This window comes from Podarcis liolepis (genome assembly GCF_965112155.1).
Source record: "Podarcis liolepis genome assembly, chromosome: 3".
Classification (NCBI taxonomy): Eukaryota; Metazoa; Chordata; class Lepidosauria; order Squamata; family Lacertidae; genus Podarcis; species Podarcis liolepis.
In genome coordinates this window covers 2,162,993-2,186,644 of record NC_139557.1, presented here as the reverse complement: position 1 = coordinate 2,186,644, position 23,652 = coordinate 2,162,993, and the positions used below count along the sequence as shown (strand labels likewise).

Sequence of the window (23,652 nt, the reverse complement as noted above, 5' to 3'; positions counted from 1 at the left end):
GTTTCAGTGAGGGATGGAAGCAGGCTCACATCTCACATAGCAATTGCTTGTGCTGGTGCCTGCGCATTTTGCTTCCTAACTTCTATTCTGCAGCATCTAGAGCATGCTCAGTCTGGGCCCCTGGTGGCACACTGGGCCCTTTGCAACAGTTTATTGGCACCCCTGCTGACTGCACATCTGGAAACGCTGCAGCTAGCGCTTTCATTATATAAACTGCCCTGTATGAAACATTTTATAACTTTTCCTGAAAAAAAATCAATAGTCTGAAGGTCTGAAAACTGGGACTCAGCTATACAGCTGCAAATAAAACATTTTGAATGTGTTGTAAACTGTAATATACAATTGTGACACTAGATGGTGACTGTGATATAGCTCACATTCGCAAATTCAATGAATTTTTCAAAATGATTTTTAAAAAAGCATTTTCACAATGTTTTAAACATGTGTGTAGATTCCACCCCAATTCTTAGCTAGGGAGAAATTTTCCCTGAAGAAAATAAAATCTAGCCATTGTAAAAGTGACATAACAATAAAAAACAGTGGGCACAGTTCAGCCAAAGCTGAGTACTTTTAAGCGTCATTTATTTCAGTATGTGCTTTACAGGGCAATATTTACTCAGAAGTAAATCCTATTGGCTTAAATGTAACATATTCCCAGGTAAGATTTGTAGCCTGACACTCCCAGTGAAACCAGCAGTTCTTAATTAACTTTGCTTTGAACTATACTCTGGTTGCTGTGGAAAAGTTACCTTTCTTGCATATGTTTTTATCACTTTTATGTTTGTCCAAGTTCCTTAGTGGCCTGCCTCAAAACTGACTGACTCTCCAGTGCAATACCTACACTCAAAAGGTAACATACCTGTCAACTTTCAGATTTGAAAATAAGGGATCAGCAGCCTCACCTGTCCCGGGGACAGTCTATGGGATATCTAACAATCCGGGATAGCAGCGGGAAATGGCACTGGAATAAGGGAATTTCCTGCAAAAAAGGGAAGGTTGACAGCTATGAAAGGTAAGCTGCTTTGAATTCCAAGGCATCCTTGAGTCTTCCTGCCCAGTGAAAATATGATCCACTAAACTCACCCACAAAGTTCACTACGTGGCAACCAAGAAGTTGCTATCAGGCATTAAGGAGGACTGTTTCATGGCCTTCACTTTCCTGATGCAGTGCTGTGCTCTCTAAAAATGTTGAGAGATGGTTATCAATGTGTCTCTATATTGTAGCAACATAGTTGCATTCAGTCCTGCCGTGGTTTTGGTCTGGCAATCTCAACCCCAGAGCCAGCTTCCCATTTCCGTGTGCACCTTTGAAAAGTCCGGTCATGACTGAAAGATGTGCATCCTCACCCCTTTTCAAGGCTCAGACCACACATATGCAGAAGCTCTTGAAGACCCCGCTGACATTAAAAGATGCACGTCTCATGGCTATGGCAGATATATTTATCATTACATAAGATGTGCATCTTCCGGCCGCTTCCCTACATGCACGTTTAAACGCAAACAGGAAAACATAACATTTGAAGGCAATCTTGGGATGCTTTAAATGGAAGATCCAATATAAAGCATTCCTCTGTGAAGATAGATCATAAGCAACTCTTTTATTTATTTATTTATTTATTTCATAAAATTTATACACCACTTGATTGTAAAAAAAAGCCCCAAAGCAGTTTATAAAAGATAGAACAGTAACATTAATAAAAATTTACAACCCTACTTTAAAACATACAAAAGTTAAAATGCTAAAACGGGTTAAAATTGCCTAAACTTTCTAAGCATCTGGGAAGACTTGCCTAAACAAGAGTGTTTTAGTAGGTGCAAGAAAGAGTCCAGTGAAGGCCCCTGCTTGATCTCAAGAGGCAGGGAGTTCCACGTGCAGGTGCTGCCACACTAAATGACCGAGTTCCGACAGACGCAGTCCACGCATCATGGGGCACTTGCAGTCGTGCCAGTTCTGCTGATTGAAGCAGTCAGGTGGGCACATTTGGGGTAAGACCACCTTGTAGGTAAACTGTTCCCAAGCTGTTAAGGGAAGTAATAGTGCCACTGTATTCTGCTCTGGTCAGACCTCACCTGGAGTACTGTGTCCAGTTCTGGGCACCACAATTCAAGAAGGACACTGACAAACTGGAACATGTCCAGAGGAGGGCAACCAAAATGGTCAAAGGCCTGGAAACGATGCCTTATGAGGAACGGCTAAGGGGTGATATGATAGCCATGTTCAAATATAGAAAAGGATGTCACATAGAGGAGGGAGAAAGGTTGTTTTCTGCTGCTCCAGAGAAGCGGACACGGAGCAATGGATCCAAACTACAAGAAAGAAGATTCCACCTAAACATTAGGAAGAACTTCCTGACAGTAAGAGCTGTTTGACAGTGGAATTTGCTGCCAAGGAGTGTGGTGGAGTCTCCTCCTTTGGAGGTCTTTAAGCAGAGGCTTGACAACCATATGTCAGGAGTGCTCTGATGGTGTTTCCTGCTTGGCAGGGGGTTGGACTCGATGGCCCTTGTGGTCTCTTCCAACTCTGATTCTATGATTCTATGATTCCATATTAACAGTAACTAATAGTATAGACACACTGCATTCTTGCCCCAATGTCAGATCATCATTTATAAACACCCCTGACATATAGCAAATGGCTGATGGTCTTAATTCTACATTTGAGTTGTTGTAACAAAGAGCAATACACCTCTGATAGGTTACATGAGATAGTTACTTATTAAAACAAACGTAGAAGTGTATGAAAAGCCCAAAATTGTGTGTTTAATCAGAAGTAAGTCCCACTGCATTAAATGGGACTTACTCTGAAGTAAGTCTCGCTACAGTCTCAATAGCAGGAATGCTTACTTTAAACTTACTAGCTTCCTTAGAAATATAGAATATTTCTGTTTTCTGATTGGGATTAATACAGCATGTGAAGCCCGGCTTCCTCTTGCTCCAGAATGTTCTCTTCCCCCCTTATTGCTGGGGGGGGGGGGTTGTATTTGAAGTGCTAACTGGGAGTATGTGCAAAAAGTAAAGGCTTTTCACTTGAGTTTAGCAAATATCCAAATAAATAATCCAATTCATATTTAAAATCTTGAATATTGTATTCAATTTCAAAATTATTTATTCTGTAAAATCATTTTAGACTGTGATGGGAAGTGCCAATGCATCCAATATGAAAAGCATTGCCAAACACTAGTAGGGCTAAATAATCTCCTTTCTATGTGACCCATTACCTAGTACTCTTCAGCCTGCGATTAATCACAGTATATGCCCCTGATTCATTCAAAGGAGGTGTCTTTCCTCTGTGCTTTCTAGGCACGCATATGCAATAGCATGTATCAGTTAACTGTCTTCTAGATTGCTGAATACATTTGTGAAACCCAAGGAGATTACTCTCAACATGTCATTCTTTTGTTGATTTTTTTTATGTCCTCAGAAATTTCCATCAGATTTGTCAAACAAGAGTTTTCTTTCCAGAAAGCTTGCTTGCTACTTTATATCAGCTCATATTTTTCCAGATGTTTTGTGATCTCATCCCTTACTAATGACTCCAAGACCTTGCCTACTGTCAAAAGCAAATTTTACTGCAGATCTGCTAGTCCTTGACATCATCTCAGTCCTAGTCTTGTGGCATGGATTGCATTTACTTCAGCCCAGTCCCTTGGCACCTCTTTTCTTTCAAATAAACTATTAAGTCTTCTTTACTGAACTGATATAGATTCCATCTTCTCTTTGTGAGACCTGGAGCTTTGAGAGTAACTAGCCAAGTTCAAAAGGTTGCTCTCAATCTTTCTTTAAAATGATTTCTTTCTGGAGATTATAAGGCTGATTGTTCTTATATAAAGCAAGACACTGCAAGAGAGAGAAATTGTCCTCCTGCAAGGCAGCGAGTTTGGTGTGTTAAAAATTCGCTTGCTCCTAGAAATTGCGTTCTAGAGAATCCCTCTTCTCAGGCTGGTTCCTACATCCAAAAGGCTCATCAGTACTACAAAATGACTTTATAATAAAACTTGGAGGCTTGTTTGCTATTTTCTGTAAAAACAGTTCAAGACTATAGTAGGCTGTGGTGGCAATGGTTTCTGAAATCTCCAGCAACATCAGGGCAGAACAGCATGTGACACTACCTGTGCTATGATATCATAACCGTGTGCATTTTCCTGCCCACACTTCTTGTCAGTGGCAGGACTAGTAAACACACAATGCGATGATGTTACAATCCAGGGGTAAGTATTCTTAAATGTTACAGCGCAAACCTTGACACAGAACGTTGCTTTTTCACTGCATCCACGTGAGAGGCTTAACATGTAGTTCTGCCCTCACAAAAATACATTTCCCATTGTACTTCAGGGCAAGCATGAGAGTTACACCAACTTATTTTTAGTGAAACCTCAAGCCGCAATAGAGCAACGACACTGGAAGGAACACTCCCCCCCCCCTCGGCCTTTTTGCTGGTGAAGGCAATAATATTGACAAGTTAAATGACCTGCAGGCCTTGAGCCTCATTTCACTCCTCCTTTCTCATTATGACAAATTGCCCTTTTGATTTGCTCCCTCTAATGATATGTTGGGACTTCAGGGCAAGGAGATGTGTTCCCAATGGGCACCAGAACCACACAGCTGCTGGCGCCGGTTGTAGTGCACAGGGGAGTTCATTCCAGAAGTGGGCTCACTGTGGAGAAGGTCCGTCTCCCTGTTACTGCTAGATGAAGTTCTGAAGGCTGTGATATGGGCAACCGGATCTCCTCCAAAGACTAGTGATCTAAAGGGATCTATACATGCGGAGGTGTTCTTTCAAGGAAATGACATCCAAAAGTTGTTTAGGGCTTTGTCTGTTATATGTTAGGCCACAGTTGTTGTCTGTATGGAAGCAATATGTAATTAACAAGCAAAAATGGCTCCTATGCTAAAGAATGCCATGAAGAAACATGCTTTTAACAGTGTTACAGCTCCATGTGTGTCAAATTCTCATGGCACAGAATCACACTATTATAGAATCTTATTGCTAGAGATTCGTTTAGTAGAAGGAAAGATAGAAGCACTTCAGCTCTCATTGTCATCAGCCTAATAATAATAATAATAATAATAATAATAATAATTTATTATTTGTACCCCGCCCATCTGGCTGGGTTTCCCCAGCCACTCTGGGCGGCTTCCATAGAAACCAAAAATACAGTAAAATATCACAGATTAAAAACTTCCCTGAACAGGGCTGCCTTAAGATGTCTTCTAAATGTCAGGTAGTTGTTTATCTCTTTGACATCTGATGGGAGGGTGTTCCACAGGGCGGGCGCCACTACCGAGAAGGCCCTCTGCCTGGTTCCCTGTAGCTTTGCTTCTCGCAATGAGGGAACCGCCAGAAGGCCCTCGGCGCTGGACCTCAGCGTCCGGGCAGAACGATGGGGGTGGAGACGCTCCTTCAGGTATACTGGGCCGAGGCCGTTTAGTATTCCAAATTTGACCAGAAACACATTGGCACTCTTCATTTGGGACAAGGTAAACCTCACGTGAAATTGTGATGTAATGGCATGTTCTAGAAGGGCACTGGGCTATGATGTTCCTGTGCAACATCAGTGAGCAGCTCACAAGCAGTGATGCAAATAGCCATTCACAGTTATAATTTTTGCTTCTTGCTGAGTTCTTCACAAACATTTCAAGACATTTTTGGTTTTACCACAAAAGAAGCTATGCAGAGGTTAAATGAGGACAAGTAATTATTAGCCTCTATCAGGCCTCCAGAAACCAGACTAAAAACATATGAGAAAGAAATTCCTGTGGCAACAAGAAAGAGGCAGACACCATGGAAGGCATATTGTTTCAACCTTTGTAATATACAACTACAGAAAGATTAATTGGGGTCAGCTCAAATAGGGAGAGGGGATTCCCCACACTCCCGGCACCTGAAGAACCTGTCTGGTGGTCTCCAGGACACAGGTAACCCTGAGGGCTCTGCTTGATGCTGTTTGCGTTGCCATTTCCCAATTCACACTTCTTGAACCACAATAAAGACAAAACACAATTCTTATCTGAAATTTGCTCTTTTCTGAAGTCATAATGCAATGCAACGAACCTGCACAAAAATGCATAGACTAGGAGAAAGTGTGCATAAACATGCATATATCTGTGAAAAACAACATACAAAAATACCTCAGCAGAAATGGCTTTCAAAAACTGCATACAAAATTTGGGAGAAATTCGCACTAAAATGCTGGCAATTTTCATAATTAAAAACATTGCAAACTGCTGTGGAAACACGGAGAAGTGAACCCAACGTTAGAAAAATGAGAAACTGAAACTGACATGGTTGTCCACCCTCAGTGCTCCTACTTGAGCCTTGGGACTTGACCTTTGGTTTGGGCAGGTCACAACGCCAGCAGCTGCCCAGGCTCCAACCCTGACTCAGTTCCCCACCCTCTGTTGTCAAGTTCAGGTTCTCTTCATCTCTTGCCTTGTTCACTTCCTTTTGTATTTTAGATCTGATATGCTCCTTTCTGTGCCCTGTCTTGGTGGTGTCAGGACTACCTTTTGTCATGGAGGCTCTTTGGAGCCTCAGAGGTGTGTTGTAGAGGCTTGTGTTCAGTTGCCTTCCTTCTAGGGCATTTCCTCTTTTCAGTAGGTGAACTCTGTAGGTAAAAATAACAACAACTCAGAATGAAGTTATTAGGTCAATCCATTAAGGCTTTTGTGGTTAGAATGAAGGATAATTAAGGATGATTTTGGCAAAACCAATCAGTATGCAAGCCTTATTAAACAAATCATCACAGCACTAGGTGGCTATTCATTAACCATTTACAGCAAATCCTTTTATCTGAATAGACCAGTCTCTTTGAGGAGCTTGGTAATACTGGAAAGTCTGGAACAAGAGGCTGTGTGGAATGCTGCTTCTAATCTCTCGCTTTCCAGTCCTTTTTGACCTTGAGAGTATGGTGTAACCATTTTGAGGGAAGTGCCTGAGACACCATATTTCATTCTGAAGAGTGAGGGTGAGCAATGAGGCATAATGACTTTCTGGGAAAGGTAGCGTAAACTCTGGGGCTGCTCGGCCACATTCCGTTACAGAAATATATCAAAATCAAATGGAATTCTTCCAAAGATTAATTGTTCATCCAGTTCAGTTTGTGTAGCCATTCAGAGCTACACTATGTTTAGTCGGTGTAAACATGAGCTACGTTTCAAGGGAAAGGTGCCATACGCCCGGGATGGGAGGTCTGTGGCCCTCCAGATATTGGGGGACGGCCTCTCTCTGCAGCCTTCCCCTTTGGCCACTCTGGCTTGGGCTGACTGCAGTTGGAGGGCCACAAGTTTCCTATTCCCTTTGTTGCTATCAAAAGTGTAAAAACATAAAATTGCTTTGTTGGATCCACCTAGTCTAGTATTATGTTTCCAACAATACCACAAGCACAGCAGGGCGGAGGCTGCCATCCCCTGCTGTTTGCCTGGGCATCTAATAATCAGATGGCTGCTGCCTCAGGAAGTGGAGGCCCCAGGTAGAGAGATGGCAAGAACCTACTGATATGCCGATCCTTCATGGATTTGCCTAGCGCCTTCATTATATATATTTTAGGGGCCAGGTGAAAACACTCCTCTTCAACCAGGCCTTGGGCCGATTAATACTCTACAGCATTTTCAGTGTTTCTGTGGGAAGGGGTTCCCCCCCTGTTTTGTTTTACTTATTTACTTGCTTTTATCCTGTATTTTATTCTGAGATCTTATAATGAAGGGCAATATACATATTAAATAAATAAACAAATGCCTCAGTTTTTTTAAGTGCAACTTGAGGGGTTGCACACCTGCAATATCAAATGATGACTTGTTTGTGCAAATTGCCTTCAAATGTCTTCTGAAAGTTGTATAGTTTTTTGTCTCCTTGACATCTGACGGGAGGGCGTTCCACAGGGGGGCGGGCACCACCACCAAGAAGGCCCTGTGCTTGGTTCCCTATAACTTGCAGTGAGGGAATTGCCCAAAGGCCCTCAGAGCTGGACCTCAGTGTCTGGGGTGGATGATGGAGGTGGAGACGCTCCTTCAGGCATATGGGGCCGAGGCCATTTAGGGCACATATAGCAGAGGGGCTGTGCTGATTGTTTTAATAAGTGTTACGAATTATTTTGCTTTTCTATTGTTGCATTTTTATTTTGCCCAGTAAGTTACTTATTTTCTACCTAAAAATGAGATATGAATAATAAAAAATTAAACAAAACTAATGTCCAAGGCGAAAGTCCTTTTTAGGGTGGGGTGGGATGAGCCCACTAGTAGTCAAGTGCACACATTCCCCAAACCTTTTGACCACTTAGTCGGTCAAGCATATTTCAGCTGGAGTGTGTGTGGAGCTTCTAGGGACTCATCTATAATTGCTATTTAGCCTAAAACTTTGAGTCAGAACAAACGGCTGTTGCTTGTATAAACAGTTTGTCTGTCTCTTTCCCTCAAGTATTTATAAAACACCTATCTCCTTGGTATCTGAATGCTGATGTTGGCTTTATGGACAGTGCAGTATTCATTGCATCCAGCTTCCATGGCTGTATATTTTCTTAGTTTCAATCCAGGGCATAAAGATCGTACATTCCACCCGGAATATTTTTAAACACTTTTTAAAAAGCTGTGCTGCTTATCAAACAGCTAGTGAGGATGTTAGGGGAAGGAATCACACTGCCATTTTCACCAGGCTCCCCCATGCCTAGAAAGTCCAGTAAGGGCCAGGGAGATGATATAAATGCCCTACTTTCAGGCCAATGTTGTTTTATTCCTTCCTCTGAATTCCCTCTGAATTCTCCCATCAGTAAAATGGCTCACTCGGTAGACCATGAGAATCTTACTCTCAGGGCTGTGGGACTGAGCCCCAGGTTGGGCAAAAGATTCCTGCATTGCAGGGGGTTGGACTAGATCAATGTTTCCCAACCTTGGGTGGGTCACCAGCTGTTTTTGGACAGCTGCATCATCCCTAGTTAGCAAGACCAGTGGTCAGGGATGATGGGAATTGTAGTCCAAAAACTACAACCAAAAACTGCAGCAGCACAACAGGATGCCTTCATTTGCCCCAGCTGCAACAAAACATGTCTCTCCACAGCAGGCTCTTCCAACAGTTTGACTTCACCCCCACAGGCGCACCCCTCCATTGTCTCCCAAGACAGATGGATGCCAACAACACAAATTTCTGGAAGATGATGCTACCAGTGGGTACGAGTTATGATGGATATGTACTACATCAAGGGGCCAAATGTGATCAGTCACCTCATAAGCTCAACTTGCTGACTAGGTGAGTAGGAACATTTCAAAAACCAAAAATCAGGACTATCAAACTGACATAATTTTTAAGGTCATTTCATCTTATGACTTTATTGATCCATCACAAATAGCTGGTATAAACAATTAAATTTGTGTTCCTAAACCATTTTGAAATCTTAGAAGCTTCACAGAACCAAATGAAAAAAATAAATCTTCTTATTGTACATTTATACCAGGCAGGCTTCACAGTTCCCTCCCTTTTTTTTTTTAAGATTGCTATTTTGATTTAAAAATAAATAAATAGTGGAATATGTCGTTATTTTAACTTTTTGAATTTATGTCCTCCCTGACAACAGGTAGTCACAGTTGCATTCTTGGGTGGGTGGGTGGAATTAAAAGTATAGATGCAGGAAATAAAATTAATTTTAAAATATATGAAAACATTCATTCTGTTCATCAGCCCAAAGGAACAGACTAGCCTCTGACCGATACCCACCACAGACTGTAGTTTCTTGAATTGATTGATTAATAGGACAGAAATGAGGAGGTGTGAATTTATTTTGGACTTCGACAGGGTTGAAAAAGGTTTGGCAAGGCTCAGCTGGGCTTAATCTGCATTTTGAAGCCTCTGAACTGTGACCACCTACTGGCACCTCTCCTGTGTTTGGTCCCACAGAAAGGAAACATTCTGCTCTAGACCTCCTTTTGGCTCTGGCTCCTGGTTTCTGAAGGTACTTAAAAGGCAACAGCAAGCCCATTTCAAACGAGCAAACTACCTTTTCCCCCTGGTGGGACTGAGGGGATGTTTACAGGGCAACATACAAAATAGCGAAGGGAAGAGGAAGGCAGCAAAAACAATTCCCCATTGCTGATGCTGAAAGTCCTGTGATGATCTTTCATGCTTTTGAAATAAAAAAAATATATAAAATGGAATTCCACTGGGTTCTGTTTGAAATGAAATGTGGCCAGTCATTTAACTGCATAAAAGGTAGCAAAGGGACAATAAATAACACTTCAGATGAGGGGGGGGGGAGCTAGGGGGGGCAGAGGAAAATGCTGAGATGCAGTGAATTTTATCTGCATGGAGTTGGGGGGGGGAATCCAAACACCCAAAGGATTTTCTGCCGTAGGAATAATTAAAAACAAAGCTCTCTTGTCAAAAAGGCCCAACGGTCCTCATCAAACCTTTTTCTTGGCAAAGGTAGCAAACACCCTCAAATTTAAAACTACTGTAAGTTAAAAAAGATACTGTAGTGATTTTTTTTTTTTACTTATCGTTTAATGTTTTGATAAACTTTTTAACAGAACAATGTTCAACAGCCAGACAAGTCAGGAATGTGCTTTTCGGATGTCCGTTTATGCTTCTGATTATTTTCACAACATCAGCAATTAAATGCAGATTTTTCTACCCTGATTGTCAGTAGATGGCAGACATTTTGTGTACACATGGGGACAGTGGACACACAAAACTCTCCCACCAAGTCACTCTGCACATGTATTACACAGATGCGCTTGCACAATAAGAAAGCATCGCCATTCAGAACAGTTCTCCCTTGTTTCGGTTTCTTATGATGATTGGCATTTTCCTTGCAATTTTTGTTTTTAGGATTTCATTTCCGAAATTTAAAGAAAAGAAAAGAAAGGTGCTAAGAATTTGTTTGCTAAATTTAATGAACTATTGTAGAGGCTGTGAAGACAAGGAGATGTGTTTTCTTTTCTTTTCTTTTCCTTCTTTCCCTTTTCTTTGCTTTTGCAATAGCAACGCATAAAATTGATCTTTTTCCTGCCTATAGGTCACAGCAACTTGGCAAAGAGATTAGAAACTGTGATGATTTTTTAAAAAATGTCTACATAATTATATTCCCCTGCTAAGACTGCATTATGAGTTTTAATTCCAGTCTCATTTACACACGTTTAAAATCAAGAGCTATCCATGTTGTAGTACTGAACTGAAATTCATGTTTCAAATGCCAAGTAAATTATGTAGTCCCCTATTCATTCCTTTAAAATCGAGCGTTGCCCTGTTTTGCTTTCTTGTCGGCGTTTCATGACTCCAAACTGAATTATCACAAAAAGCCCTCACATTCCAGAAATGAGGGAGCCCGTCTTTCTAGGCAGCACGAGAAACTTCCAACAAAGCTTGAGCCATGGCCATTCTCTGTTTAGAAACCAAGAGCCAATGAGCAATATCCCACCTTGCTCCAGTGAAGAAACCCCAGAGGTGTGGCTTTGGGAACTGGAGATGCACAGAGATAACATATTTTAGAAAGGCTGGTTGTAATCAGTTGGGGGTGGAAAAGCAGGACAATCTCAGTGGCAGCCCCCTGGCTGTGGAAAATCAGACAGTCCTCACCTTGACCTGCATTCAGGAAGGATATAAATACTTTTTAGCTACCCATCCATTCACGCAGGCCTTTAGCTGACAATTTTATGAATATTTTACACTGCTAGTTTTGCTTGGCCTTTGCAAGTTGCTATAACATCATATAAAAATGTTTTTATATATTTTTGTGAGTCACCTTTGGAGAGAAAGTGTGGGTTATAAATTTAAAATAATAGATAATGTCTGAGAGTTCCACACAAAAGTGTGGCTTTCCGGAAGCACCCCAGGGACTCTGAACAGGTGTAGGTTTAGTTTTTTCCCCAAAAAATTGGCAGCCAAGGCAACTGTCTCCAGGAGACATTGCCAGGAAGGTGGGGTGGGGTGGGATACCTGAGCATAACGTGGGTGCACTAGTAGCTGCTGGAGGAAGGGGAGGAAGCCCAGGGAAGGCGCCTGCATGCTGGCTGATCAGGAGTGCTCCACACAGCTCCTGGAGACCAGCCCTCTGTGTCCAGGTAGGATGCTCTGAGGCCAATAAGAGACGGGGCTGCCTTCCACCTTCGAGGCTGCCAAGCCCTACCCTCTCCCTGCCTCCCTGGACTTCTCTCCTGGAGTCAAAAAGTATTCCTTTTGAGATACATAGAACCCCACACAGAAGCTTATGGGGCTCTGCTGCCACATGGAATAATAGCTGTTTCTTACTTCAGATTCTTACAAAAGATTAACGCAGTTCACTGAAATGTGCTAATGAGGCAGATGAAACTAGACGTATGCACAAACACACGTACATGCATAAATACAGCCTCACCAGCCTAGTCCACAAGGTGGCAACAGAGCTTTAGAACTTGCAGTATGCTGCAAAGAATCTGGCTACTTTGAGGAGAACTTGATATCCCTGTGGCATGCCGTCTTCGCAATAAAAGCTATTCTCCTTTTCACCTTGCTATGCTTTTATATATATATACACACACAGTACTCTGTATATTTCAGTGTTGCTGGGTAAAAAGCACTTTAAGATATGGGGTTTTTTAAAGAGCTATTTTACTTGCTTATATTGACAAAAATAGAGGCATTATGAATACACTTAGACCCAGACCAAAATGCAGCATGTGACGCCGAGTCTTCAATCTCTTGAAATGGGTTCTGGATTGTGGCTAAGGCTAAGCCCAGCTAGCAAGCAATGTTCTCCAAGTCAATTTGCATCCTTCATTTACAGAGCCTTTTAGGACGGTTTGCTTTTGAAGTTGTTTGTCATATGGGAGGGTCTCTCTGTGGGACTCTGGCACCATTATCTCTGCTCTCAGGGTATGAGAGACTGGCCAAGTACCCTGGGTTGCAAGAGGTCCTTGGTGCCCGTCCTGCTCTTCCAAAGCCACACTGCCTGTTTTGGGAGGAGGATGGAGATTGCAGGGACAGAGGCTACACACCAGAGCTGGGACAGCAGTTACAATTCTGGACTTCCGTGTGTACTTAAATTCCACATACAGGGCTTCTGTCCTCATTCTTTGCATTTATTTATAGTTATTATTTTATATTTATACCTAATATTTCCAATTTGAAAAGATGTCCAGTTGCAGGAAAGAGTCCACTTTAAACAGACAATAATCACAGAAGCACCATTTTAAAAAAAGGAAAGGAAAGGGGGGGAAATCCGAGAATCAGTAGCAATAAATTTTGCTCACTGATTAGAAGAGGTGGCTAATCATGATTCAGGGGAGGATCCTAATGTAAAAATTTTGAGGACTGTCTCTCCCAGTACAGAGACCTTTTCTCAAGGAACGGGCAGAATCATAGCAGTGATGTGCTACGTTCCTGGCTCTCCGACCTGTGGTTTCCAGGGATAAATTCAACTCTGTGCAATTTGTGCAAATTTATCACATAGTATGATAATGAGCTTGTCCTAGCTGCCAGCAGGAATACAAGTCTAACAATATGATGAAATTTAAGATTCTGCATTTGGCATTTATGTCCCCCCCAAAAAAACCCCCTCAGCCCTGTCATATTATATATTAGCCTTTTTCATGGTCTCCAACAGTAGCAGTTCTCATTTTTCAAGTTAACTAACATTAACAAATTGGAACAGTCCTACAGCCCTTGAAAGGAAGGAAACATTACTATCTTAATTTTTCAAGTGAATAACCAAGAACTGTTAAGTTCAGAAGTTTGGTACTTAATGATTGCCCAAGGACACTAACACTGGTAGGGAAGTATGAATGTGCCTCAATCCATTAGGACATTTATTCTCCTTTTTCCATATTTTCCATTTTGGTGCAATTGGCTTATTTTGCACAAGTCTTTTCTATATTTTTGTCAACTGATGTGTAATTCTTTATTGTGGCGCATGACAGGCATGCATATGTCAAGCCATCAGCAGAGATTTACAAATTGAGTTAGTGAATTACCAGAGAATTATCCGTCTTAGCTTTTTGTAGCACCTTAAAAACAAAGTCAAGAAACAACACTTCAGGAAAAAAGGAAAGCTATGAAGCTATGATAAATATGTAAACTGGAAAGCAAATTATGTATCTATTTATATATCATATGCATGTGTTAAAATCAAAACAAAAACCTTTTGTTGTAAAGAAGGAAAGCAAAAAGCATTCATAGCAAAATTCCTTGTTGCGATGGGAGGACAAACAGGCAGATAAAAAAAACCTCTTTGATATTCCATTTTCAAGGATATCCCTAAGCAAAGGTACATTTTTGCTACTCACAAACAGTACCAAAGGACCCACTCAACACCAGCAAAATACATTTTCTTCATAAGTAAAAAGACTTGGCATCTTTTATGGCATTGGTTTGTGTGATAATTTTGCAGTTACTCAGACTTCTGAGCAATAAGCATGTGAACGATGCCATAGGATATGGTGATATGGTAGCCTAAGAAATTGTTGGATTTCATAAATTGTTTGGATTTGAGAAGCAAATGTTTCACACTCCTGAAAACCAATTCTCACTAATCCATGCACCAGCTTTCAGTAATTCAAGATCTGTTAGTTTAATCAACATTGTTCTGAAGAGAAAATGAGATGAGAATATTGTAACCTGTTCTGAACCTATGTGAAAAAATGTAACAGGAGTCTTAAAATTAAAATATTATTTATTATTACTATGTATTCAGTTTATATACTGCCCTTGATCTGGCGTTCCCACAATTTACATAATTGACATAGCATAATAATGCAAAGGTAATAAAACAATCTCAGAAAAAAAATCACAAGACAGTCCCTCCACATTTAACAGGCCACAGATTAACGGCCGAAGGAGGAATGCTTTTGCCTGGCGTCACCCTTGCAGATTCTTAGGCACCAGGCAAGCCTCTCTGGGGAGAGCATTCCACAAATGGGAAGCCATCTCAGAAAAGGCCACTTCTCGCATTGTCACCCTCTGAACCTGGGGGGGGGGGCACAGAGAAGGGTGCGGGATGACAAGCACAGGGTATGGGGAGGTTCATATGGGGAGAGGCAGTGCTTAAGGTATGGAGGTCCTGAGCTATGTAAGGCCTAGAGGTCAAAATTTCATAGGGCAAAACTATTTCAACAATTTGAATCCTTGCTTAGAGTTTAGTCCTTGCTGGATCCAGGAATTAGAACCGTCTTGGGCATACAGCCTCCCCCGCCCCCAACTCATAACAATAATCTATTTGATGGTATCACATCATGGACACACATGGACACGTACCGTACCTAACCCTTCCTATTTTACACAATGAAATTATTTTCAGCAGCCCACTAGAATACGCATAGCCTATAGCTGCATAGACTAAACATTGATCCCACTTATATGGATATGAAGTTTGAAAACTCACAAAAATGTTGTCAAATTTTTAATGACAAACATAGAAATAAAACAAGACTTGGGTCATAATCTCTTCAGGTTCCTAACAAGCACACTGTCATCTTCCATTTCTGCGGAAGTCAATACATGTCTCCATTAATCTACTATGAATTTGGATCAACAATGTTTTAAAAATAAATAGGCAGACTGGCCTGCCATTTGCACTGGAAACATCAGTAGGAACTCCCCCAATTCTCTTCTCGGCTGATTTGCCGATGAAGAGCTGAACTGCATTTGTAAAAAGAATGACTTATTACAATCATCATTATCACCACCTTCCTTTTGTGCTTCAGATCAAAACAAAATGTGATCTGCTGGGAGCACAGTCTTCTCCCCACCCCCCCACCCCCCTGGTTTCAAAAACACAAGATCCAGATGCAAGCTGTTTTTATTTGTCTGAAAGATATGGCTTCACAGCACACCTTCTCAAGAAGCTTAGAAGCTCCCTCTAGGTTTGCGTGTGGTTAGAGTCTGTCCAGGTTGCTTTGAATACAGTGGTGCCCCGCAAGACGAATGCCTCGCAAGACGAAAAACTCGCTAGACGAAAGGGTTTTGCGGTTTTTGAGCTGCTTCACAAGACGAATTTCCCTATGGGCTTGCTTCGTTTTTTGCAAGTTTGTTTCCTTTTTCTTAACACCCTTAATACAGTTGCGACTTGACTTTGAGGAGCAACTCATAGAACGCGGTGTGGTAGCCTTTTTTGAGGTTTTTGGCGATTTTTGAAGCTTTTCCAAAACTTTTCTGACACCGTGCTTTGCAAGACGAAAAATTCGCTAGACGAAAAAACTCGCGGAATGAATAAAGCATGTTCAACACCTCAAACTGCAGTATAAATGCTATTGCTATTACTATTACAGAGTCCTTTTGGAAAGTTTTGGTGCAGGCACTGTCAAGGGCCGGTAGGGACGGGAGAACCCTGGGATCCAGGGAACAGGAGGTTTACTTGGGGCTTATTTTGATTCTGTAAGAAATGTCCGAAGGAACAGTAAAGGGTGGGGGAAATGGAGCAAGCTTATTAACTAAAATTATTTATTTTACTTCTTTTTACATGTAATACTGAAAAACAAGACAATTCAAGTTATTTAAAGATACCTGTATATCAAATGTTTTCAGCTTAGAAAAGAAAGCTTTCTTCTATTATTCTTATTTTATTTTTAAAAGCCTAAGAAAAGAATATGAAAACATCAAACTTCACCCCCCCATTCTTCCCTTTTATATCATCATAAGCTGAATGGATTTTTTTTAAAGTTCTGAAAACACATACATAGACTTAATTTTCCCTGCTGACATTCAGGTGCCAACTTTCAGCCTAGGGCTTTTTTTTAACAGCTGAGTTATACACCCTGAAAAATAAGAGGCTTATATTATTATAAAAACATTGAGAGTCCTTCTACTATCGAGGTATGAATGGAAACGGACATATAATAATAGTGTCCATAGTGTGGAAAGCAGCAGCAGCAGTAGCAAAAAGTGAAGGAGCCCTTACTCAGCATGAGAAATTCTATATATCTTGGAAAGCTTTCCCCAACCTAAACATTATTGCTAAGAAAGGAATAAACAGTTTAAACTGCTATTGCTATTCATCGAGGGCTCACACATCAAGCGATACACAAAGCTGCTCTCTGAAAGCTGAAGTGAAATATTCCAGACATAACTCTTTCTTACTTGGAGCTGGACAGACTTTTGAAGAGCTATTTGAAGAGCAGCTAGAGAAATCCCAGCCCCACTCCCTGTTTGGGAGAAGCTTTCTAAAGAGATGGCATCAGGGACCTCCACAGCCACACAGTTCAGTTTGTAGTCACAGCTACTTGCTTCTGCAGCAGTACTGTACATTCCAGTCAGATACGTTTTAGTTTTTAAAATGCTTTATTCTTTTTTAAACAAACACACGCAGATCAGGACATAGCAAGCAAAAGCATCCCATACAGAATGAGCAATGATCAAATGCAAATTTACAGCAGATACAAACAAGCAGAAAACAGAAAAAACCTCCCCTCTGAAATCTAACACTGGCCAGCAGTAAGTGCACAAATCTGGAGAAAATGTGAAAGGCTGAGTTATATCTAATTTACAAAAGTTATAAAATAGATGGAATGAAGATTAATGTCTAATAACATCAGTGCAAAATGATAGTCGGGAGTCTTGAGGGTGCTGGGTGTGCTCTGCAACATTCAGAAGAGTCCAAGGAGACCATCCCAGGCCTGCAAATGTCTCTGATCCGAGCCAAAAACTGCTGAATTTAATCTGCTGGATTACGCATCAGATACCCAACTTGATTCCACTAACCTTCAAATGTAAAATGGGCGTCATGTGTCCAGTGGTGTGCTATTTCTAATTTAGCCGCAACCAACAAGAACAATAATAGCTGCTTACATGTTAACCCTTGCATGTTTTCTGGAAAGGTGGATGGTGACACCAGTTGAGGGAAAGGTGGGATAAAACATGAGATAATAACTGTGATCTCTTGAAATACACGGCTCCAGAAACCCCGCACCACAGGGCACAACCATCACATACCATATTGGCCTGAACATAAGCCTCACTTTTTCCACATTCCAATCGTGAAAAGTTAAATTTGCGACCTTACAAAATAGGCTTTTACGATATCGCTGCTGAAGCGGACATACGGTAAAACAGAACGGGTGTGAGTGCCTGCCGAATTTTAAGGGAGCGGCTTATATTTGGGTATTGTCTTTTTCCATTTCCCCCCTTGAATTTTAAAGGTGTGGCTTATTTGCTGGTGTGGCTTATATTCGGGCCCATACCGTATGTGCCCTGCAGTGGCAGCCCTGCAACATTCAGAAGAGAGGGCTGGGTTGATGTGCCCCCGCTTGATAGGTGTAAAGTACCAATTCTAACAATAGTGTTAACATGTTTTTAGGGTTGCCATATTGCAAAAACTAAAAACCAGGACATTCCAAAATTGTTGTTTTAGCACATTTGCCCGATTTACAAAAAATAATCCAGGACACCATTTTCAGAGGTGAAAATGAGGACTTCCAATTGATTATGCCATTCTAGTATCTAAATAATCCATTTGTTTATTTATTTAGATTTCATAAAGACTTTTCATAATACAATAAAAAACAAACTGCTCTAAATACCCGTTTAAAGCCTGATGGTACCCTTTTCAGTTCAAGGGCTGCTTCCAGAGGAGTGATGAGGAACAAGAATACCTGATCCCAATGACTTCCCACATTCAACCTGGTTTCCAAGCTGGGCTTGGGGTAAAATTTCTCCCATCAGATTTTGATAAAAATTGTGAGATGGCTGTTGTAATCAATAACTTTCTACTTTGTCAGTTTTAGTTTTGTCCTTCCTATAATTCCAGAAAGTTCTAAAAAGGGAAATGTAAAAGGCAAAAGTAAAATAACATTTTAACTTTTCTTGGGAGATGGGGGAAAAGCTGCATTTCCTTTTAAAGAAATTAGTAACAAAAATATCAGTTGTATAACGTCCAAAAAACCCCTGTACATTTGTTACTATCACATAGGCATAATTTCCTCAGACTTTTCACAGGTATATTGTAGCTTCCAGAGTTCCATTTAGCACAATTACAGGCTATAGTATGAATTGTGTGCCAATAATCTGTAAATAGATACAGACATCTTTATGTAAATCTAAGATCTTAGAATATGCCTCTAAAGCTCCCAAAATTACCAGGATGAGAATAAAGCAGAAAATGTCACTCCCACTTCCTGAATTCAACAAGCTGATATACGAGCAGAGATCAAAGATATGGAATACATGATTGGATATAGGACTGTAATAATTATAGGATTTTCAGTTCCAGGAGTATGATATCATACAAAATTAGAACAGGCTTGAAGGGGAGAAAGATATATCTTGCCTGCAATTCATTTTTAAAAGCCTATATTCTGTTTAGGGATGGAGGAATCTATCAATTTCTGTTTCTTTCAGTTTCTCATTCTTCCAATCTTAAATTCACATCATTTCATTATTAATATATATATATTTAAAACCAGCATGCAAAGCTGCGTGCACTTTTTGTGTGTATTTCTCTTAAAATACGTATTTTTGCAGGCAATTTCTCCTAATATAATGCACTTTAAACATTATTTTCATTAATAAAAACATTTTTCGGTGCACACCTTCCCCACATTTTGGTATGCATTTTTAGGCTGGAGAACTGCATGGAAAATTCAGGGAAGGTAGAAACTTGAGGTAGCTGCATTTCAGTTTCACCTATTGGTTCAGGAAGTGCAAATTTGGTAGGTTTGCATTTAAAAGTCAACTGAATAAATTTCTCTCTGATGTCTAAATCTATTGGCCTTTCCAGTCTGTTGTAAAGTGTTCTTGTTTCTCCCAACGGGCTGCATAATCTCCTAATCTATTTATGAATACTGATGCAAATGTTATGCCACACCACTAAAAGGTGAGCAGCATCTCCTTGAAACAGGTGAGAGATCAGGTGAGGTATTCCCCAGTGGGGAATGACATGCCCCCATCAAACCCCATATTCTTATTTTACCCATCTATGGGGAGCCATCTGTACACCTGGGATACTTACAATCCTTCCAAATGTGTCTTAGGCATTTCAGACAACACTATAACATATTGTAGGGAGCCTAGTCTTAAGTAATTTAGAATACTGCTTTGCTTGTTCACTAAGAAATTAACCATTCTTCTTAAAATACAAGTCATTGTCACCGAGGTGAATCAAAAATACTTGAGCCAATGAAACGGGTTGAAGCAGAAAAGATGTAGGATGTGGTTCTACAGCTTAGCTCTGACAACCATGCTGATCAGTCCTGGCGCTGAGCTGGTCCTCAGCAAACTCCCCATATTTCCCAGTCTTGCCCAGAAAATGATGCTGTGGCCCAGAATAAGTGTGCCAATGTCCCCTATGCCCCCACCTGCAAAAGAAACATCGCAATCAGCCTCAACAAAAAATGACTCCCTTGTGAAACTCAAAGCTCCAATAAAGCTCCCATAGCCCAAAATAGAGAAAGGCTAGAACAAATCCATTCAAATAAATAATTAACTATCCAAATCCATTACAGCCCAAAATGAGCAGGAAAGAAGAAAAGTCAGGAAACGAGAGATCTGGCAATGGCCCAAGGCACTATTTGTTTTTAAAATCTTTTGAAAACTTATCCTTTTGAAACCCTAAAGGCCGTGGAACTCCCCCTGCCCTTCTCTCTGAGTAAAGATGCGCAGAAGGGACCGGAGAGGCTGCCTCAAGGGGTGAAAGGAGGAGCTCTAAGGAGCCAGGACCTCCTGGAAAGGAGCCCCAGTCCTTTCAAGCCCATGGGGAAAATGAAGAAACTGCCGAGAAGCACATGGCCTGATGGAAAGGAAGAGAAGAGGCTCCTGCCTGCTCCTCCCTCCTGTCCGAGGCTTCACCTCTATCTACCACTGTCAGAGCTGCTTGAAGATCCTAGCTCACAGAGGATCACGCTAGCCAGCGGTCATTAAGTAAAAGTCTTTATTGAATTACAGTTTCCATTCTCACGCTGCTGCGCGCAACTCTACGCCTAGTAGCTAGGTCGGCGAAGCTCCGTCTGAGTCTCCGCCCTGTGTGCACCAACTTAATATCCTAGCCTTGCTCCACCTTTTCCTCCTGACTGTCCTCCTCTGGGTCCCTCTACCCCCCGGGGCTTCTTCCTTCCGGGATTCTTCTGACGCTGACCCAGACCCTCCTGCCTCCTTGCGCCGGGCTTTAGGACCTGGCTCTCTTTCGGGGCTGCTTACTGCGCCGCCTTCCTCTGCATTTGAACTTGGCGCGCGCGCCCAACCTTCCACTTTCCTCTCAACCGTTTCTTCGCTCCCCGATGGAGGTGTGGCCATCCCCGACTCATGTCCTCCCTCCTGTGGAGGTGTGGCCACTCCTGACTCATGTCCTCCCTCCTGTGGTGAGCTGCCAGCGCTTCCCCCCTGGCTCCCTTCCTCTTCCCTGCTTCCTGGCGGTGACGCTGGTCCCGATTTCCAGCTGCTCCCCCCTGAGTCCTCTCTGGCTCTGTCTTCCTGGGGTGCCCCCCTAGACTCCCCCCTTGCCCTCGCCACTGGTGCTCCTTTCTGTGAATCCTCTGATTCACTGGAAAGACTAGGAGATCTCGGGTCGTCGTCGTCACTCATCTTTTCTTCTGCCTCCTCCCCTTCGCTCTCTGTTTCCTCCCTTGCCCGTGCTTCTGCTCCTAAACCCCTGACATCCATCCCCCCCTCGAAGCCCCCCATTCCCCCCTCCCTTCCTTCCGGTGCTGGAGCTGGGGGCTGCTGTTGCAAAGGGACGAACGTCGGGTATCGGTCGCTTCCCGTGGCAGGCCTCCATCTGAAGTCTCCCGGGTCTTCCTCCCCGCTCTTGTCGACGACAGTCACCTCCGCTTCCATCTCTGTGCCGCCGTGCTCGAAACCAGGGTCGTCCCCGAAAACGTCCATGTCCGTCTCTCCCTCACTTCCTCCTGTCGGTGTTGCTCGTCCTGGGCCTTCCAGCCACCGTCTGCGCCACTGCTCCTCTGGCCTATCGTCCCACCAATACGAGGGTTCTGATGCAGATCCCGAGGGTGACCCCTCCGGGGAACGGACGTCTTGTGTCGGGTCCTCGTCCGAGTCGAACCCCCGGAAAGTGCTGGCCGAAAGTGTGGGCGTGAAAAGCCAGTCGTCAAAATATTCTGCTGGCATAGGTCTATGGGGAAAGAGGGCATGAAACTCGTCTTTGAGGAGAGGTTCGTCCAAGGCGTAGCCCGGCACCCAGCTGTTCGCACTGGCCGGGGTGCCCTCCTTGGCGAGAAAGTATTCTACCCCCTCTTCCCCCCATCTGGAGTCCAAAATCTCAGTGACTTCGTTGATGCGCTCCTTCTGTGCCACTTCCGCGTGCCCTGTTCTGTCTCTGACCGGACTCGGCGCTGTTCCGGGTTCCTGGAACCTGTGCGGTGCCTTGTAGGGAGTGAGCACCGATCTGTGGAATACCGGATGCATTCTGGAACCCTCCGGAAGTGCCAGTCTGAAAGCTACCGGGTTGACCTGCTCTTCGACTTGGTAGGGCCCCAGTTGCTTATGCCCTAGTTTCTTCTTGGCCAACGACCTGGCCGGCACTGCGTGGGCTGCTAACCAAACCCAGTCTCCCACGTGGAGCTCTTCTCCAACCCTTCTGTGCTTGTCTGCTTGTACCTTGTATGCGTGCTTGGCCAGCTCCAGGTGGCGCCTCAGCTGATCGTGGACCTCCTGCAGCTCCGACGCGAACGCATCTGCTGTCTGCGGCTCCCCCTCCCCCATTCTTTCCAGTCCCGGGAAGGTTCTGGGGTGCCTCCCGTTGTTGGCGAAGAACGGCGTGACCCCCGTGGACACGTGCTTCGTGTTGTTGTAGGCGAACTCGGCAAGCGGTAGGTAATCCACCCACGTCGCAGGCTGTTGATTTGCATAACATCTCAGGTACTGCTGCATGATGGCATTGACCCGCTCCGCTTGCCCGTTGGTCTGCGGGTGTCTCGCCGACGCCAGGTTGATCTTGACGTTCAGGAAGCCCATCAGCTTCTGCCAGAAATTCGAGATGAACTGCCGCCCCCGGTCGGACAGAATAGACCGTGGCAGACCGTGAACCTTGAACACGTGGTCTATGAACAGTTTGGCGGTTTGCTCCGCCGTGGCCACCTTCGCACACGGAATGAAATGCGCCATCTTGGAAAACAGGTCCACCACCACCAGCACTGCCGTCTTGCCCCTTGAGCTGGGCAGATCCGTGACAAAGTCCAGGGCCACTCTCTCCCATGGTTCGAACGGTGTTTGCAGCGGTTCCAACAGTCCGGCCGGCGGTTTGTGCACTGGTTTGGCCCTCTGGCAGGTGTCGCACCTCGCCACGTAGTCTGCGACCTCCCCTCTCATTCCAGGCCACCAGAAATCCCTGGCTACTAATTCCACCGTCTTCTCCTTGCCAAAGTGCCCGGCCGTGGGCGCGTCGTGCAGCTGCTGCAGCACCTTGGCTCGAAGTTCGTCTCCCGGCACGTAGATGGCCCCTTTTCGGATGAGCAATCCATCTCGTAGCCGGAAACCGTCGGCCGCTGCCTTGCCCCTTTGCACCTCTGCCATCTTTGCTTGTGCGAAGGAGTCCTCCTGCAACGCACGTCGCACCGCCTCTAGGTCCACGGTCGCCGCGGCGCACGCCCACACTGCTGGTGCGAAGATGTGCATGGCGGCCGCTGGCGTTGCGTCCTCCAGATACTGTGGCTTACGGGAGAGAGCGTCTGCCATGATGTTGGTGTCCCCCGGGACATACTCTATTCGGAAGTCGAAGTTTGCAAAGAACTCAGCCCAACGTATCTGCCTCT

General features: G+C 43.3%; 1 protein-coding gene across 1 annotated transcript in view; it reads right to left on the bottom strand.

Annotated features, from left to right (window-relative positions):
* Positions 1 to 5,792: 5,792 nt before the first annotated feature.
* Positions 5,793 to 23,652, bottom strand: part of SUPT3H (SPT3 homolog, SAGA and STAGA complex component) — a 301,316-nt gene continuing 283,456 nt past the window's right edge. Inside the window, exon 13 of the mRNA XM_083495286.1 lies at positions 5,793 to 6,605. The gene's annotated coding sequence lies outside the window, so the exon portion shown is untranslated. The remainder of the gene's footprint in view (positions 6,606 to 23,652) is intronic.